Source organism: Peromyscus californicus, unplaced genomic scaffold, assembly GCF_007827085.1.
Source record: "Peromyscus californicus insignis strain IS unplaced genomic scaffold, ASM782708v3 Scaffold_20__1_contigs__length_68692818, whole genome shotgun sequence".
Lineage (NCBI taxonomy): Eukaryota > Metazoa > Chordata > Mammalia > Rodentia > Cricetidae > Peromyscus > Peromyscus californicus.
Window position 1 is genome coordinate 50,420,857 of NW_026294503.1, and position 20,127 is coordinate 50,440,983.

General features: G+C 52.0%; 1 long non-coding RNA gene across 1 annotated transcript; it reads left to right on the top strand.

Moving 5' to 3' along the window:
• Positions 1-5,694: 5,694 nt before the first annotated feature.
• On the top strand, positions 5,695-20,124 carry LOC128116905 (uncharacterized). Its single transcript, XR_008220627.1, has 3 exons — positions 5,695-5,999; positions 9,299-9,377; positions 19,896-20,124. It is a non-coding gene; the product is annotated as an uncharacterized LOC128116905 (long non-coding RNA).
• The last annotated feature ends 3 nt before the right edge of the window (positions 20,125-20,127 follow it).

Genomic DNA, 20,127 nt, shown 5'->3' on the forward strand with positions numbered 1-20,127 from the left:
GAGACTATGTGGTGGTTACTTGAGGGTCTTTGTCATGCTTGGGACCACAGCAGACCCCCCCAAACAAGTGTATATCCTACTACTTCCCAGGCCATCGTGTGGAACCCAAGGCAAGCAAGAAAGACCAGAGCATCAGAGGAGGTGGTTCCAGGGCTGTGAACCAAGGGCACTATTTTGACAAGCATCAGGGTCCTGTGTATTACCAGAGCATACCCTGGTCCCTGGGAAATAACAGGATTAAGCGTGTTTGTTTCCAGGGAGGCTGTCCAGGACATCTTCCCATGCTCAAAAGGCTTGTTTTGGCAACATTTTTTTTTTGGGGGGGGGCGGGGGTGGGATACATATACACAAAAGAGGAAACACATACTTGGCTATTTTGCTCCCTGTTGGATTTAATATAAGGAGCAGGTAAGTGGGCTCTGGTGAATGGACGGCTGTGTGGACTCCCTGGGGGCATGAGGCTCTGTTTCTGCTATTAAATTAGGGCCGAGCCCAGGGTGGCCACAGTAGAGCCTCACCATTCCTCACAATGTCCTAGGCACAAGTGATGTGTGGTAACAAGGCCCACCGTACCTTCTTCAATGGCAGCATGCTCCAGGCTTTGTAGCAGTGTGGCTAGCATCTGGCTGCGACCTCTGTGTAAACCTGTCTTTCTGCTTCTATCTAGTCCCCAGCAGGACACATAGCCTGCCCTGGCTCATCATAGACAAGGTCCTATTGGAAGGCAGGAGGAGAGGGCTGTGGAGGACTTTGCCCATCTATGATGGGCACCCTGCCGGGTGAATACTCCTTTCTGATCCAGGAGAACCTCTATGGGCCTTGAAAGAGGAGCATTGCTCAAGGAAAGGCCAGGCCTTCTGGGCCAGGCAAGCGACATCTTACAGCTTCCACGCTTCGTTTTTATTTGCTTCGGTTGGATTTTCAGGGTTGTATTTGCATGTGTGGAGTGAAGGGAGAATACTGACACGGAACTCAGGAGGCTGGAATGCCCAAGCTCACATTAGGGCGTGGAGTTGGAGCATTCCAGGTTCTAATTTGTCCTTGTCTGCTACTCACTCTGTGACCCAGGCAAGTCCTGTTGCCTCCCCAGGCCTGTACCGTGAGCATTCCAAAGAGGAATAGAGATGCCAATCTCAGAGGATGAGGGCAACAAGCAACATTGTTATTATTATTTTCATAAGATATTATTGCTGGCATGTTGTCAGGGAGCATCCAGTGGCTGTTCTATAGTCATTATTGTAAATGAAATCGCTATAGTTATTTATATATTTATCATTTAATACCTTGTGCACTAAATGATGTGTTATATTCAGGTAACAGATCCCACTTCTGGTTTATTCAGAAAGGACCAAGAAGTTGACTCCCCAGCACCTTAGGGTTGGCTGGCGGGAACTTGCAAAGCCAGAACTTTCCACGTTCCAGGGGATTTTGTGTGAATGTGACTACTATATGCATTGTGGATTTTGTATTAGGTACGGGAGATGAGACAGAGGTTCCCTTGGGGACTCAAAATGTGCTACCCCTTCACAAGGCAAAATGAGGTCTTCCTGGAAAATGACTTCAGGGTGCTGGTCCGGCTCTGAACTTTGTTCCTGATGGTGGTCCAGAATGGCCATGGCAACTTCCAGCATCCTTACTAGAGATGCGAACAGGGATTTGATAGGAGAGTTTTGCCACTCTGACAAGTGACGGGAAAATTTACCAAATAGCGGGTTTTGAAGAAATTTTCTCCTGGCTCTTTGTTCCGAAAGACGCAGCAAGATTACCTTTTTTTTTTTTTCCCCTCTCAAAGCACCTTGTTGGAACAAAAAGAAACCTTAAGGGCACTAGCCAGACTTTCTGATGTTACAGGGATGATACATGAGAAAAAGCAACAATTGTCTCCAAGCAAAGACAATGGATCTTTTATATGGGCTATTTATTTTGAGGGCTGACCAATGTTCCACTGGCTGGGACAGTCATTAGAGTTCAAGCATTCGAGTATTGTGGGCCCTGGCCCCATAGTCAAGGGCAGAGGTTTACAGGGGAAAATGAAAGTCCCCTGAGCTGTGGTTCTGGGAAAGTTCCAACGCGTGTGCCCATCTTTCTTTGTGGGGTGCAGTTTAAACTTTGACTCATTCAGTTTTCTCCTCCTGTGATTTCTTTTCAAAGGCCACAGGGGGTTCGTCTGCAGTCCTTGGAAAGGTGTCCAGGTTTTGGATTATGGGCCTGCTGAGGTTTCCCTTAGGCCAAGTCTGGTCAGCCTAGCTGGGTTTCAGAATGGAAGTGAATAAAATGGACCCGAAGAGGCAGAATCACTTCCCTGGGGCTTCATCAGACAGTGTGGGCCCATATTTGTGGTTTTCCAATGTCATCTCCCCCTCCTCCTCCTCCTCCTCCTCCTCCTCACATCCTGTTCTCAGATGAACTTGGGAGTGGCCTGTAGGTTGTGGGAGTCTAACTGGAGTGGAGAAGCCCACACTGGCCATTCTTTTATAATCTAGACTATCGAAAGTATTTTGTGACTTGTGATAAACAAACCCAGTGTGTGGAACCATGAAGACTGTCTTCTGAATTGTAGCCCCGAGGCCTCTACACCAAGGAGAGTATTCCCAGCCTACCCTCCGAAGACTGATCTGGCCCAAGCTATGACTGGGGATGGGCCACCTCAAAAGCGAGGCCAGTAGCTGAGGCTCACCTTAGGGATTCAGAGTGGCCTTGCTGTGGCTAGAGATTATATAGAGAGTGCTAGCATTACCTAATTTTGGGGATTCCAAGGGGGACCCTTAGTCAGAGGACACCTGTTACTTCAAGTGACCCTTAGTCAAGACGCTTCTGCCAAAGCCAGTGCAGGAAGACAGACAAGGGACAGGCCCTGGCAGGGAACACCTACTCATTACTCAAAAGAATTTTTTTTTTTTTTGGTAAACGATAATATTTGTCTTCTGAGTAAGGTTTTTTATTTTTAAAAATTGCTTTTGTTGGTTTTGTTTATTTTGAATGCTGGAAGTTCATAGCACCCCACTTTTTATATTAGTCTGTGCCTCCAGATGCCAAGCCAAGAAACTTTTAGGGATGTCCACACGTCCTTTAAGGCTGAAATGATGGAAAAGAATGAAATCGTGTGTCCTGGGCAGAAAAAAACAAAAACAAAACAAAAAGAACCCCTCTAAAAACATGGGTTCTATTCACTTGCTGGAGGAAGCAGGCACAAAATGCAATGTAGTCTTGCCATTGGATTTTGGCATCTTCTAGTTGGGAGTCTGGAAATCTCCTTATGATGCAGATGTGTGTGCACAGGTATCTGGAATTGACTGTTCAGGCAATGGTGGGGAGGGTTGTGAGCTGTGATGCCCATCAGGCTTGGGTAGGGTTGAGGGTTAGGACTTGTCATTGTGGTGGTAAAATGTACACACGAGGCAGACAGCCTCATGGGATATATTTTGAGGCGGGGTAAGTTTCCCCTTCAGGTTAAAGAGGAATGCTGTCTAGGTGCTCTGGCTGTCTGATACCGGGCTGGCTTTTTCCGTGAACTGCTCTTCTTTACTACTGGGATTTCTGGCCAGAGTAGCACTCAGCAGAAATATCTTAAATTTAGAATTTCCTTTGATATATTTAAAAAAGGTATTTACATCCAAATCGAGCTTTTATAATTACATCTTAAATTATTATAAATCATGCCAGCCCTGCAACCTCCTTTCCCCATACCTTTGGGCAATAAGAAAAACCGTGGCCAATCCAACCCTGGATTACACAGCATTCGGACCTAACAGGACTGGTTCTGACCTGGAGGGACTCATGAGCATGCCACAGTCCATGCATGCCAACTGCTGAGCCTTCCCACCTAGAGAAATGCTTGTTGATGGGGCCTATGGCATGCGGCTGCATCCGATAAGGACCCACTGACCTCCATGATGCTCTAGTGTCTCAAAGTCTCAATGGCCTGCTGTAGTTGTGGTGAGGCTTCTGTTTCCTGGATGGCGAGCTGAGCACAGCAGTAGTCATTTCTGATTGTGGTGACACTGGGTGTCTGGGGAGGGGGGTACCGCCTCCTATGGCCATGCGATCCAGCTTCTGCCTCTTTTCCCTTGTCTCAGCAGGACCCCCAAATAGCTACCGGTTAGGGCTTCAGTGGCTTCTCTGCCTTGTAGACTGGCAGAACATTTCACACAGCATAGGGACCCTTCTCCTCCCAGGGCCAGGCTCTTGGCAGCCATGCCAAGCCATTGCTGGCATGGATTCCCGGCGTTCTTGGTCGAGCGCATGGCATCGGAATGCTACCTGCTTTGTTTCTGGCGTCAGCTGGCAAGCAGTCACGTGGCCGTATGCGTGAGGCCAGAGCTAAAGACCAAAGACTCCTTCCCGGCAGCTTCCTCTTAGCTCACTCTGCCTTTTCTCTTCTTGGCCTTCAGCATGACTGTCTGAGCAGCCAGAAAGCAGTACAAAACAAGCAGGCAGCCCAGGGAAGGCCAGATCTACATGGTGTGCCTGACCACCCGTTACTTGAATCACCATGGACAGAAAGGCCCTTAACATGTCCCACATGGTGAGAAGTTTGGCCCATGGGCAGTGGCCCCTCTACCATCCTCAGTGGCCGAGCTGGCTCTCTGGTACCTAGGTGTCTGAGGAGGGGTGCCAGATCCCGCTCCTGAGTCCTTTCCATACTCCAGACTTACTGCGTTTCTGCGTGAGTACCTCTGATGTCATATAAAGGACCCGAAGTGACATGGGGCTGAGAGAATGGCCAAGCAGATCTAGCAGGGGCAGACACCTGTAGCAGGGGGTGGCGGGATCTGATAAATTTCAGCAAAGTCCACCGCTATCAGGCCCTTAGCCCTTCGGGCTGTTTCAGAGGGCTGCATCATAGGATCGTGTCCCCAAGGCAGTGACAAGGAGTAGCTTTAGTTCCACTGAGGGATCTGAGAGGACACCCTGGCACCACCCTGGCACTACCCTGGCACCCCTTCTCCTCGTTCTTGGCCGCTTGGTCCCTCTGGGATCCTCCTGGCTCTCCCAGGCATTGGGTACTGAGCACAGTGCTCAGCACCAGGTATGCTTTATGCATCCCATCAGCTAGGTTCTCCCTTGTTAACATAGGTGAGAAAAATGGAGACTGGGAACAATTTTGTGGACGCTTAGCCAAGTTCAAACCCACAGTCCAGACTCCTGACTGAGGCAGCTCTAGGCTCCATGATTAGGATGGGTCACTCTAAGAACCCTGGTCAGGGGGGTAGCTGGAATGGGAGCCCTGGCTCTCCCAAAGGAGAACAGCCGAGTGCCGGCCACCTCCTGCTACTCTGTAGAACCCAGCATAGGAACAATGCGGCCTCTATCTGGAGCAGTTCGGGCAGCCTGGACTCCAGGCCCCTCCGAACGGCTTGGCTTGCCAGGCAGTCGCAACATGGCGCCAGGGCCACCCTGCCCATCTACAGGGCTGGCTGTCGCCTGGGCAGGGGCTGGGCTGGTGTTCCAGGCGTCCTCAGGCTAGCTGCTGAGTGGTCAGGCACTGTGGTATCCTCCCTCCTCTCCCTGTCGTCCAGCCCCCGCCTTTTTTTTTTTTTTTTTGGTGGTGGGTTTGGGGGCCCGGCCCACCCGCCTCTGCCACGTCTGCCATCCTCCAGGCACCCACGAGCATCTTTCAAAAATTCCCGGTGGGCGGGGCCGAGCTGTAGCGGCCGCCTCTGCCCCCCCCCCCCTCCCTAGGAGCCAGTGCCAGATGAGAGAGAGCAGGAGACAAAAGTAGCATTTTCCTCATCCTCCTAGGCTGGCAGCAGGGCCTTCCCCCAGCGCCACTTGCTCCTGGCAGTCCTAACCCCGGGTGCCAGAGTAGCCAAGGCCCAGGCCAGGACCTACAGACTGATGGATGCCAGAGCCCAGGAGGCCCAAGGGCCTGTCCGGCAGAGACTGGCACCTGGGGACAGCCTTTTGGCTAGCGGGAGCCCTCTTACCCAGCCAGGGCAGGGGGACATCGTTTTCACTTCCTGGCTTTTGAGAAAGTGACCCTGTCCTTCAGTTCCTTGGTAAGTGACCTTCTCCCCTTCTCCTGCTGGGGACGAGCAGAGGGCCCTGCCATCTTGTGCTCCGTGCCTGTTACGTCTCCTTCCCTCTAATTGGCTTAACCCAAACCCCAAATTCTATTTCAGAGCCCCCCTCCTCCTCCTCTTAGTCTTGAGAGAAGCGGGCACTGCCAAAAAAACTGCAGGGAAGAGACAGAAACCAAGCCATTTCTTTTTCAGATCCAAAGCTATGGCTTTCAAAATGATAATGAAAACACACGTTCGTTCGTTCGTTCGTTCGTTCGGTATTTCACAGTGGCAGCGTGTTCGGTTAGGAGCGGAATGAGGGCTGGAGGAGGCATCAGTCGGCAAAGCCAGCCTTCCTTTCCTGTGTCGCTTTGTTCTTGAAGGGGGTCTTATTATTTCATTACCATTTTTTTTTCTTTTAACTTTGGCAGTACCAGGAATAGCAGAGGGGAAAAATCCAGAACCATCGTAGGGTCCTCCAGCATAGGGCGAGGGCAGGGCCGGCCGCATGCAGGAGGGAGGACTTTCGTGTTCAGAAACAGAGGTTCTTTTATTCTGTCCTGCATCCCTGATGCCACCATTTCCACAGTTTAGGGATTTAGTTCTTTCTGCCTTTCGTTTCGTTTTATTATTTATTTATTTATTTATTTATTTAAAAAAGAAGAAAGCTTTTCTTGGCCGACAGCGCAGTGTGGGGAAAATCTGGGGTTTTGCACTCTGCTTTTTAAGCACTTGTTTTTAAGGTTTTTTTTTTTTTTTTTTTTGAGATAATCTGCATCACCGTAAAGTGCCCAGCTTGTAACCACCTTGCCAGGCTGGTCGAGAAGTGCCCATGGGCACCAGTCACCAGGCAGACCTTTGAAGAGATCGCCAAGTGGTTCCCAGGCCTGTCTAGACCCTGTCCCATCCTGGTTCCTCACCAGCATAGTTGCGCCAGGCCACACAGAGCCTAAACTGTGCCCAATGGGAGCTCCTGAAGACGTTTGTGTAACCCGTCATGCCAGTGCTGCCCGTGAGCTGAGCTAGTGGCTATCTGAGTTTAGTCCCAGGCCCCCATCCTTTATAAAAAGGTGACATTTGCAGAGCTCAGCTGCCTGCTCACCTCCACCCCTCTGGCATGCTGACAAGAGCGCCCCCGACCACAGCCCGGTTCTCTCCGTCTGAGGGTAGCTGGGGTCTTGATTTATGGGAACTGGAAAATCCTACACAGAAAGTTCCACTGCACAGGAAGAGGAAAATTCCCAAGTACAGACATCTTTGTTTCCCTAGTGCAGAGGCACATGGGCTCTATGTGTCCAGGGGCTCGGCCGCAGCAGCCACCCGGAGCACACTCCACCAAATACGAAAACGGAGCCCAGCCTGGCTGCTTTTGTTCTTACGCTAGGCAGCAGTTGATACCGAAGGGTTTGGGGCTGCGGAGACAGGCATGTATAGCTGAGATAATTAAAACATTTTCACGATTATGACAGCCACATTCTGCTGCTGCAAGCTGGAGGGTTCATTCCACCCAAATATTTAGCAAGCATCGGATAAAACACTAGTGGCAAAATAAAAGTAATAGGGAAAAAAAAACAGTGTAATATATTTCAAAGGCAAAAGCATGGCAAAGAGGGGATTAGGCGAGGGAGATGAGCGGCTTGAAAGAGTCTGCATTTTAATAGCTGCCCACCCCTCACCCGTTGTCTGTAATAGTTAACGTAGGTGAATATAGCTCCAACTTTAAGTTCTGGATGGATGTGTGGTAGCATTTCTTGAGTGGTAATTCACCTTTTTGGACAAGATGAGGGAAAGTAGCGGAAAAATAACTCACATAAATATCTTAGCCGTTAAATTAGTACCTTCCACTCTGAGTAAATTTACCCGTTGCTCTTAGTGTGTGTCTGTCACACTGTCCTTATGCGCCTGGGAAAATGATGAGGATCCACTTGCCACCTTAAGTTTTAAATTCCACTAGAATCAGACCTCCTGTCCCCCAAATGTAAAATGTCATACTCTGTTTAAAAAAAAAAATGGGCAAAAAACCCTCAGCTCTTTCCATGGCACCCATTGCTTTTTGACAGTATTTAAAAAAAAAAAAAAATAGAAAGTACCACGCAAAGCACTTTCCACATCATTGCTTCTATATAAATTCCACTATAGACAGAAATTATACATTCTCGAGGCACAGATGGGCTGGTCTGTCATTACCACTGCCTGGTACTTGTTGGAACACACGGCATATTTTAATTGTGGAGTCAACAATTTCGAAGAACTGAGGTCAAAATAAACAAGCTGCGTTTGTGTGGAGAAGCAAACTTGTTCCATGATCTTCTGGAAGGGCTGACGGAGTACCACTGCTTTGTTAAATTTTTGCTCTCTGTATACACATGTATGTGTGCCGTGAGTGTGTGTGTGTGTGTGTGTGTGTGTGTGTGTGTGTGTGTAGGCATTTGCACACCATGGCACACGTGGAGGTCAGAACACAGCTTACAGGTGTCCGTCGGTCCTCTCCCTCCACCGTGTGGCTTCCAAGAATTGAATTCAGATTGTCAGGCTTGGCCAGCAGTACCATTGCCTATAGGGTCAGCTCTCCGATTCTGTCTCCATCTTTTAAGATTCCAAATGCCCCGTGTCAAAGGTCCTTCCGTGTTTTAATTAATTAACCAATTTTTAATCTCATTTTGCTACATGCACACTGTAGCACCCACCCTTAAATTCCAACTTGTGGGGCATGGAATTATTAATATATCTTATTAACTATAAGGAGGTTCAGCCTCTGGTTATTCTGGGTCACCGTGCATGTAATTATTTTGATACCTGCATGGAAAAAAAAAAACCCAAATAATAAATATTTCAAATGGTCAAAAAGTACATTTAAGTTCAAACTTGAAAAAAAAATTCAGTGGGTCAATTGCATAAAGTAGTGTGGACTGTATCACCACACTAGAGGCCAGAGCACTTTTACAGCCACAGTAATTTGCAGACGATGATAACTGCTTATTTTGGGCATTGTGTACATGTGATGATGTAATCAGCTCCAAGCTGCACTTCGCTCCTTTCCCGTGTGTTAAGCACTGACCTCTGTCCTTCTGGAGTCGGATGCGGTGTTCCCTGCCTGTAGAGAGCATCTGAGGCTCCTGCACTGGGAGAGAGGAAAGGAAGGGCCTAGCTGCACGTGTGCGCGTGCATACACACACACACACACACACACACACACACACACACACACACACACACATCCCCATCATCCCCGGGAGCTCCAGCCCCCGCATCCATTTGTTAATAGAAGTACTTTGTTGTGGCTTGTTTATTTGAAGGCTTGTACCTGTTGGTGGAGATGTCAGAGAACAGTGGAAATGGAACACTGGTGAAATCCTCCCCAGCTGGCTAGGAGTGGTGAGTCCTGAGTGTCTAACCTCTTCATCCCGTGGGTCTGTCCGTCTGTCAGCTGCTGCCTCGGAGTCAGGGGAACGTGTGTCCCTGGACTGGGCACTGTGAGGGCAAAGAAAGCGAGAGGGTGTTGTGTCAATCACGGGCATGGCTTCAGTACTGTCTGGGCCGGGGGTACAGTGGCTTTTCACTTTGGGAAGAGCATATACTCGGGGAGGGAGACAAGTTGGGCTGGCTTTGTATTCTAACTATAAGTCATTTTGCTTTCTGAGCCTCTATTTCCTTGTCTATATAATGGGAACAGGAAGCAGAGGCCTAGCCAGCACCAGAAATCTTAGTTAATGGAGCATGCCCTGAACCAGTACTTTGGAGTCTCAAAACATTCCCAAAGCAGGGACTCCCCTCTCCTTTCCACCCGGAGAGGCGGGGAAATCAGAGAGATTCAGCCAGCTGAGCAGTTAGTCAAGAATCAGGCCCCACTGGGCCCAGAGCCCCTGTGGGTCAGCTACAGTTTTTCACTGGTGTGTGCCCCGTACATGTACAGGTTAGAACATGGATGTGCAATGAGGTCTTTGCAGAGAAACGTGCATACCTTGTGTGTGTGACATGTACACACATTACATGGGTGTTTGTATTTTCCCAGTGGCTAGCGTTCAGACCTAGCCCAGGTACCCGTAATAGATGGACATTTTCCACCAAGGTGGGCGGTGTCTTTTAGAGACTGTCTCTTCTTCTTCAAGTCGACCCTGGAGCCCTTTGTACACCCTTGCAATAACTGCAGCAGACATCCCGGCACTATCCCTAGGGACCTGAGATGAGACCCCATCCCTAGGCTGGGGAAAGTTGAGGTAGAAAGGAGTGGGGTACAGTCAGTCCCAGGGCAGAGCCAGTCAGAGGTAGTCATCAGGCCCAGGCAAGGCCCAGGCTGCCTTCTCCTACGTGGATGGACAGTTCCAGGCGCCGGCCATTTGCAGACCTGGAGGAATGAGAGTGAGCCTCTGGGCCCAGCAGAGGAAATGGCGGCCCAGAGCGGAGAATCTAGGAAGGCGGGCCCGAGGGCGGGGAGCTGCCCGGAAGTCCTGCTACTGCTGCTGGTCAGCTGCTAGGGGCCTTCTTCCAAGGAGCCACCCACAGGGCTGGGCCTTCCCAGGCAGGTCTGTGTATGCCTACACGCATGCTAGGCTCAGGAGAGGGCTTGCCCGCCAGGAACACTGTACAGCTGAAGGGTTGGACGAGATGGGACAGAAGCCCGGTGCACCTTCTACAGGCCTTGGAGCTTGATTTTTAAAAAGAGGGTTACAGCACCAATCTCAGACCCCGGAGGAAGCTCGTGTGAGTTCTTTGCTGGGAAGCCCATGAGTTGTTGTCTTTATTAACCTCATTGTGTCCTCGTAGGAAGATCTAGGAAGCCTGAATTTTCAAGTGAGGCACTTGTTCACTTCAGCCTCAATGCCCCCGTCTCTAAATGAGAAGACATCGACAACACGGGTTCTTGTAAAATTAAATACCTGTGACGTGATGGGGCACTGGGCCAGATGCGGGGGTGTTGATGGGTAGCAATTGTGGGTGGACCATGGAAAAGAGTCCTTGGCATTGGGCTTTTTGACTCTAGGCTTCTGAACTTTGAGTTTGGGTAGGGGGTGCAGGCTGGAGCTGGGGTGCTCAGGAGGTAGCCTGGCCACACTAGTATGTGTGGGAACCTCTGGCCCAGTTTCCTGGGCGCCCAGCCCTGCCCGGGATTCCTGGGGTGGGTGTGCCTATGCTTCTGGCTCAGGCGAGGGTGAAGGGATCCTGGGATCCTGCCTACTCTCGCCTTGCCAGGGCTTATGGATGAACCTTACCTGGGCCTAGACTTTCAAAGTCCCTGTTAGTAGCCTGTCCCATCTGCCAAGTGCTAGCACATGTCATCTTCTGATAAACCCCTTCAGAGTCCAACGTGGCTGCTACCAGAGGTCTTAGTGTCAGGGAGACACACTCCATCCAGCCCGGGCCTTTTCTGTAAACATAGAGTCTCCCAATGCCAGTACACTGGGAGACTTGGCACCTGAGGGCTGGGGCATGGGGCTCTCAGGCCTGCATCCAGAGTACTGTGGCACCCTGGGTAAGCTCTGCCCCTGAGATGTGATCAGTCTTGAACAGGTGACCCTCTGGGCCATCCAGCTGAGGGGCCAATGCTAGGCACCCGAAAGTGGGCAGTCCCAAGGCCAAGCATGCAACTAAGACCTCAGCTAGGTGCCAGGGTAGCAAAGGCATGGCTACTCTAGTCAGTGTCCAGCTGCCAAGGGAGGGGATAAGACCAGGTGGGCAGACCCAGGCGGAGACCTCCGCAGCTGAAAGCCCCTGCCTTGGCCCCGGGTGAGAGTGTGGCCACGGTAGGCTCTCCCCAGAGAGCACCAGTGCCGGTTGGATATCACAAACATGTCTTAGTCTGTGTAACTAGGAGAACTGATTTTGCAGAGCACCTACCAGGTGCTAGGCCCAGGCTGGGACTTCTCATGCATTTTAAAAAACCATGTCCATTTTTTTTTTTAAAAAAACAGTGTCCATTTTTTTTTTAACTCATATCTATCCAATTCGATTCCATCTCAACATCTGACCAGAACCCATGCTGAACTAGTTAGAATGTAGAATAAACAGAACACGGTTCCTGCCTTAGTGAAATAAGTCCTAGTCTAAGGAGGGGTGGATATCAACTGTTCTGTACAAGAAAATATAGGTGCAGAGAGGCTGAGGGACTTTCCCACAGTCACACAGCTTGGGTACCAGAACCCTAACCAAGACCTTCCCCATGACTGAGCTGAACAACCTGGCATTGGACCCCTGTTTATTTTCTGCCTGTTGGAGGCTGACCTTGGCTGGTTCTCCTCAGACACCCGACACCAGTAAGGATCTTCCCTTTGGCCTGGGGTACTGCTGCAGAAATAAGTTATCCTGGCCATGTAGGTTTGGGGGTGCTGCAGACCTCTCCCTGACAGAACTACCATTACCCCTACGCTGGAGTCTGCAGGTCTGAAAGGGTCTAGGACATTGCCCTAGTTCGTGGTCTCTATACCTTCATGGTCTGAGGTGCTCGGGATGGCAGCAGGAGAGAACGAAGGAACATGGTATCACCGTTGTTCCTCACGGCCCTGAGGCAGGGAGCTACTTGGGACTGTGGGCCTAGATGCTGTGTCCCAGGTCATGGTGGGCTCATAAAAGGCCAGTTCTTTGTGGTGAATAAGGACTGTGCTCCACATAAGGAGCAAGGAAGCATTCTAAGAATCCCAGCCAGCCATCAGTTGTTGTGGCCCATGCTGGGGACTTGAGTCCCCAAAGCCCCCAGAGTCTCTTCTTGCATATCAGACTAGTGCCGGGCTCCTTCCATTCTTCAGGGCCACATGGCACAGGTTTTAGGCCCTGCAGCACACCAGGCCAAGTGTGCCTGTGGGAGGAGACCCACCAGCACCAGCTAGAGTACAATAGAGAGGACTGTGTGGGGTCCTCTAGGGGTCTTGCCCTCCCTCCACCCCGTTCTAAAGTACCAGCAGGCCTGAGGCTCACAGAGCACCAACATGGTTGGCGTGGCAAATGCAGATATCTTCAGGAGGGCCACGCTCTCACTAAGATGCCATGGGCCCAGTCCCTTCTGAGAAGGCTTGGATTATGGGCTTGGAGCACCTGAGGAATCCAGGAGACTTCCTGGAGGTGGTGGACCCACAGCCCCGGTCTTTTCCCTAAAGCTGACCGTCAGGGCTATGGCTGCAGGGCCCCGCGCCCAGCCCTACTCCTGCCACGTCCCAGGGCTCCCTGCCAGGCGCCACCCCCCCCCCCCAGCCCTGTACAGGCCACATCTGCTGCAGCAGCCACGCCAGAGCTCCACCTCCTAGCCTGTCCCCATGGAAACCAAGGGGGGGTTAGCCACTGACTGGTTTCCATTAGAGCAGCCTGCTTTTCTGGAGCCCTGCCCCTGAGCTTCAAGGCCTCCCCAGAGACTTCTTCCTGCATTTGCTGAGCACCACTCAGTCTGTGCCAGGGAGCCCAAGGGTCCCGGCCTTGCCCACGCGGGCCGGCTTACATCAGGGGAGTACCAGGTGGGTCCAGGGCCCTGCCAAACGCTGGGGATGCTTTGGGTCTTGGCAAGGTACGGTATCCGTACTTGGTCCTTCCTCACTGAAGACTGTCACTACAGAGATTATATGGCCCAGAGAACCTGTGTGTCTGAGTCAGTCCTGCCTGGATTCCAGAACTCCCACCCAGCCATAGAACCTACGGGATCTCGGACCCTTTTCCTGTCTCCGGGCCTTGGTTTACCCATCTGCAACATGAGAGGGGCAACAGCTTTACCTGAGTCCCTTGTAGATGTACTTAAAAAGGAAGGAAAAGAGGGAAGGAGGGAGGGAGGGAGGGAGGGAGGGAGGAAGAGAAAGAAAAAAGAAAGAAAACGGATCCATGCCGGTGCTGGCTCCTCTAGGTTCTCAGACCCGGGTTTTGTTTGCTTTCAGAAGGGGTTTTTAAGGCAGCTTGGTCATGGAATGTAGCAGAGACAGTGGCTGGAGAGGCCACGATCCAGCTGGAGCCCTCAGCATCTGTTTGGCACCCAGTGACCTGGCTATGAATGCGGCAAAAGGAGGCTTCGGTCCTGCCAGAGCGTTCTGCAAACGACCGGAGAGGTTTCCGGAGATCAGAAACGTAGGCTGAAAATGAGATCCAGCTTTTAAAAACTCAGTGGGTTCATCCCTAGGAAGGTGGGGAGGCCTGCAAAAGGGTGTAAAGCTCCCCCAAGGGCCGTCGGTGTCTGTGGTAGCTCCACCTGGCTGGCCTCTATACTGGTGGTATGGTAGCATGCTACCCTCCTTCATGGCATTGGGAAGCTGCGTTAGAGAGCATGGGTGTAGTTATTGGCACAGGCCCTGGGGGACTGTGGGGGCAGCCTCCACATGGGAAGATTGGCTCCTGGCTGCTTGTGAGGGACCGTCTCAGGTGCTGGTACTGCAGAGGCTACTGAGTTGTACCCGTGTTGGTCCCACACTAGGACCAGAGCTGCTGCCATCAAGGCCATCTAAGCCATCCAAACCACTGGCATTTCCTTCTGTGCCTCAGTGTTTTCATCTGCAAAATAGGGACAGTGACTCGAACTCAGTGTGAGAGCTAGAGGGGAGGAGGGGTCTGGGCTGGATTAATGGCCGCAGGCAGCATCTAAATGGTATCAGTGCAGGATCCTTAAGATGAACAAAAGAAACCACATGTTCCAATTGCTACTGCCCATGTGCTCAGGCCCCCTCTCTTGATACTGTCTCTGTTTCATTCCCCATTCAGGTGCCGCCCCAGCCTCACACCCCTAGGCCACCTGGGATTACCGGCCCATCCCGGTGTCAGGGAAAGTAGCCCATGAGGATGCTGTCTCTCTGCCTCCAAGGATGGGTGTGATGGCATTTTCAGCCTTCCTGAGCAGGGAGGAAACTTTGATGGGAACGGTGGCCTCTGGTGGCTACCGTCCAGCACGCAAACATAGCAACCTGATCGCTGTGGGCCCAAAGAGCTGGAGAAAGCAGCATGTTGGGCCTGGCCTGGACTGATTTAGACATCCAGGAGACTAGGAAAGCGTAGGAAATGAAGGGAATTTCCCCAGGGAAGAGAGAGACAAGATAGAAGAGCTTAAGTGCCCAGATAATTACGAAGCATGACCTGATGATTTACCGCCAGGCGGGCTGGCTCCTCTGACGGCCTCCACTGCCCGTCCTTCTGGGCCCCCCATGCCCTAGAGACCAGCCGTGGGGAAGGCAGCGAGGCAGTGGGCAGTGCCCCACGCCCAGCCTCCACATTGTCTCCTGGAGTTTCTCTCCCACGTAGGCTTTTGCAGGAGGCACCGTGAAGGGGGCCAAGCTTCACTCTGTGCCGGGCTCAGACATCTGGTATCCGGGTGGCCTCAGAGAACTCCGACCTGACCCAGCCCCTTTCCACAGACCGAGGGAAAGGGGCTGTGAGATCAGGCCCTCACAGACAGTACCCTAGCCTGTACCTCTCTGTTCACAGTTGCAGGGACCTTAGTGGACAGCTAAAAAGCAAGACCGCTGCCTGTCCCTCCCACCTGAAAGAGGGCTCCCATCCGTTCTGACTTGAAGGCTAGTCTCCTTAGTGGAACGTTTATTGTTGTGGTTTGTTTCGGGACAGGGTCTCACAGTCTAGTTCTAGCTATCCTGGAACTTGCTGTGTAGACCAGATGGGCCTTGCACTCGCAGAGATCCCCCTGCTTCTGCTCCTGGAGTCCTGGGATTAAAGGCGTGCGCCACCATGCTTGGGATCTCTTGGCGAGCCTTGCAGATCCACAACCCTTTTTCATTTTATTAGGGCTCTGTGTCACCACCTAGACGCCGACTCGCCCTCCACTCACCACCTATACTGTGGGCTTGCAGCCCTTGTGGTCCTTTACCCCCGTGTCCACACTGGCAGCTCCTTGGGCAGGATGGCACTAACCACTCATGGTCTTACAGCCTGGCTCGGGTGCGAAGGAACTGGAGGGAAGGTCCCCATGCCTCCACGTGCAGCACCTGACTGGGGCTTCTCCCAGGGACTCTCTCCAGTGCCACGAAACACAGTGCCCTCTAGGGTTGATCCATGCGTATGGAACTACGGCGGCTAGGTAAAGGTGGTTTTCTAACACTCAGACCGGCCTGAGTGTTCCTGCAGACAGGATGGTCCCACTGCAGCTACCTTGTCCCTCATCTTCCTGTTTGTCGTTCACCTTCTGGGGTCTGTGATCAACATATACAGTATGTCTTTGTCCAGTGAAGTGGGCGTGCTGCAGCCTGGGTATAGCCGTATAACACGTGTGCACGCAGGCTCTTTGTGGGCCGGTGGGTGAGAGCTGTGTATCCGGGGGCCCATTCCTCATCCGCCTTGGGCCACGGTGTCTCCACCTGCCTCACTCTAGCTCTGATATTGGCAGGTAACTGGAAGGTTCTAGAGTCCAGATTTGAAGCAGCTGCCTTGAAAGCATTCCTGGGCTTCAGCCTGGGACCCTGCTTCGGAAGTCTCCCTAGAGATCAGGAGGACTGACCCACAAAGCTGCAGGTGTCTGCTGTGTAGGTAAGACACTAGGAGCAACCACCCACTTCCCCAGGCCAGATGCCGTGCGCTGTCACCTGGTGGGCACTCGCGCAGTGCCCAGCCCAGCCCACCAGGTTCCTGGCACATGGGAGGCAGGTGGACGAACACACACACACACACACAGAGAGAGAGAGAGAGAGAGAGAGAGAGAGAGAGAGAGAGAGAGAGAGAGAGAGAGAGAGAGAGAGGAGAGAGAGAGAGCGAGAGAGCGAGAGAGCGCGCGAGCACTGACTTGTATGCCAGGCCAGACATGGCCTCTGCTTTCTTTTTTCCTTTGTGTCCTAGATTTTGGTTCATGAATGCTGTTCCTTTTGCACTGGGAAAAAAAATTAAAGGGACAGAATTAACCATCTGTCCAGAGAGAAACTGACCCTGCCTAAGTTACCACTCCATCTACCAAAATGTGTATGATGTGGAAGCAATTGGCACCGTCCGCCAGCATGCACAAGGCTCTTAACAGAAGCGGACACCATAGGGACTGTCGAGGCCAGTATTCCCCTGGTCCAGACAGCTAATGACCACAGCAGTGGTGCCACTTTGGGGCAGGACCCTTGTGTGCTAGAATGTTCTGAGTCTTTTCTCTGAAAAGAAGCCAGGACTGGTTTTCCCTGGAACCGAGGCCTGTTAGGTTGGTGTCACAGACACTGGCATCGTTTGGGACACTTACCTAAGCATTCCAGGTGGGAGTGCAGATGGCCTTGTGCCTGGCGGTGGCTTGATTTTTTTTTTTTTTTTTTTTTAGACTCAACTGGACATTAGTGGGAGCTGGCAGTTGCTAGTAGGAGACTTCATGAGAGTGCCTGGTGGATGGAGAGGAAGCTCACACCTGATATAAGTAGCTGCTCTTAGATACGAAAGTGTAGCTCAGAGAAAACAGGTTCCTGGAGGCCACACAGCCTGGGAGATTCTGCTTGGCTACTTGGCTTTGGATAGAGCCGAACCTCTCCCAGGGACAACCGTTCTGCCAACCTAGATGGGTATTATGGCCCCACTGGACCCTGCAGATACACCTAGTTGCATGGTTGTGAGTTCAGGTAGAAATGAGGCTGGGGTAGGGCTGGGCCGGGCCCCCAGAGCCTTCTGCCTCGTGTTTGGTCTGACAAATTCAGCACTACCTTGATGGGCCATGAACCATGAAAATGGTCTAAGGTGGCCCTGTCACACCAGTAACTATACCATGGAGCATAAACTCTAAGGGGCAGAGGGACAGCTTTGGGAGGCTCACCAGCCTGAGAGGGAGCAGTGCAGCTCTGTGGTTTATTCAGAGGCTCTTTTGGCAGATAATGAAGTATCTGTCATGCTTGGATCCCAGTGGGGTCCCCCTGTCCGGGTCCCTGGAGATCACTCGGCTTTGCTGTTTCATTGTTTCCGTGGGCAGAGTGGGTGTCCAAAGTTAAAGGGAGCTCAGCAAAGCCCTCTGCAGCTGGGGAGCCCCTGGAGCAGCCGTCAGAGCTTACCAGTTACCTACAGCCAGGTGCATTCCCGTGTTCCTAAGGGTGGAACCAGGGCCCTCAGAACCAGTCTTGGGCTGTAGGCAGGAGCTCTGTACTGTCAGCATGGGAATTGTATGACTCCCTGTGTCCAGAGTGGGCCCGAGGTGACTTGTGCAGCCTCGGCCACTGACCCCATAGGGCCATGTTCAGCCCCACCAAGGATCTAGTGAGATGTTTCCCATGGCTGAACTTCTTCATCCTGTGTCAGCTGGCCTTGTACCTGTGACCTTGTCTAGTTAGAGACATGAAGCTGTGCTGTTTAGAAAGCAGGAGGGCTCTTCTTCTGACTCTGTGGGCACCCCGCCATCTTGCTTGTGGAACCTCCCCCTCTTTGAGCCCGAGCAAGTGCAAGCTTTACTGGTTTCAACGCCACTAAGGTTCTTTTCCTAGGGAGGCCTGGGAGCCCAAGAGTTGGGTCCTGCCCATGTCCTCCCGGTGAGATTAGGACACAGGGTTGCCTGTCTAGGCTGCAGTATCAGTGAGCAATGGACAGCTGTTCTGAGATAATTAAATTGGGTAATCTGTATACCGTGGGCTGAGAAGTAGGGGGGTTTTACTTTCGGTCCAGGCTAAAAGAAGAGATGGGAGGGGTCAAGATGTAAGGATTGGAATGGCCACGGGACATTCCCTTCTCAAGAGATAGGGTCAGAGGCTTGGACTTAGCAGCCCCGGCCCTGGGCTCTCCTCTGCCCTCTTGCCCACTAGCTTCTCTGGGACCTTCAAAGCCCTGTGTGGATGAAGAACAGCACAAAGCTCTTGTGGGCTCTCAGTTCCACCTGCAGATACTGGCGGCCTCTGGAGATGGAGGGAGCCGAGCAGTTCCCAGTGGGTCTCAGGGTCTAGCACATCAGTAAGGAGCTCCCAGCGAGTCCTCTAGTTTCTAGGTCTTTGAGAGTTCAATGAGAAATCGCTCTCTGCAGGTAGTGCTGTAAGCAGGGTGATGTGACAATCTTCACTGCTTTTGGCTGGTCCATGGGAGAGTAGCCTCTGGTCCTATGGTGACAAATTCTGGAGAAGACCACAATCCTAAGAGGATACCCCGAGCCTTCTTACAACCCAGAGCTCATGGAAGTGTGGATGCCTGAACCCATGGCAGGCTCAGGAGGGCAGGAAAGAAGCAGGCAATTGTGCCCGAGGCCAAAACACCCAAGAGACATAGGAGGAGGGGAGATTCCGGGAATCATACTGACCAGGTCTGACCCCTGGTCTTGGTATCCATTTATCAGTCCTGGCCTGTCCCCCTTCCTGGCTCTTAATGACTACTGAAGTTACTTCTTGGTGATGCCCCAAAGTCCTGTTTGTACCTCATAAACCCCAGATATCAAGTGTCATTCCCAGAGTAAGGCAAAAGATGGGACACTTGTGGATGCCAGGCCCAGGGATATATGCTAGTCCGCGACATCCTTGTCTCAAAGATCTCAAGTCTACAGGGGCAGTACAGGCACTGTGAGGTGAAGGGAGGGACTCTCGGGGCCTGGTACTGTCTGACAGTGTAGGCCGGGGTGGTCTATGGTAGTAGGAGAACATTCTGGCCCTGGGGAACTGTGGCCGCGGGGCTGGGGCGAAGGGGAGATCTTAGCCAGGCACTGGCAGCCGAGCCCCATGAGCCCTTCCTCTGTAGTCACAGAGGACTCTAGGGTAGGGGTTAGGTCTTCTCTGTGATTGGCTGCCTAGGAGCCATGGCAGGGAGTTGGTTTGGAATGTGGTTCCTGGCCGGCTGGAACTGGTTAAAGCCAAGCATGACCTTCTGTGCCCTTCTCTGTCTCCTGTGACCTGAAACTCCAGGCCAAGGCCACAGTGAATGGTGTGTGGGTCTTCTTATCTGGAGATGGCTGTGGGAGGGACCAAGGAAGAGAAGGCCACACTACCTCTGACCCTTCTCTCTGTCCAAGTCACATGGCCTGCCGAGCTGACACCTCTGTTTTGATTTCCTTATGTCTTGCAGAACATGGCTGCTCCAGAAAGCCTCCTAGGAAAGTGAAAGCCTGTCATGTGTATCAGAAGACCCCGTGGAAGCCGGGCGGTGGTGGCGCACGCCTTTAATCCCAGCACTCGGGAGGCAGAGCCAGGCGGATCTCTGTGAGTTCGAGGCCAGCCTGGTCTCCAAAGCGAGTTCCAGGAAAGGCGCAAAGCTACACAGAGAAACCCTGTCTCGAAAAAAACCAAAAAAAAAAAAA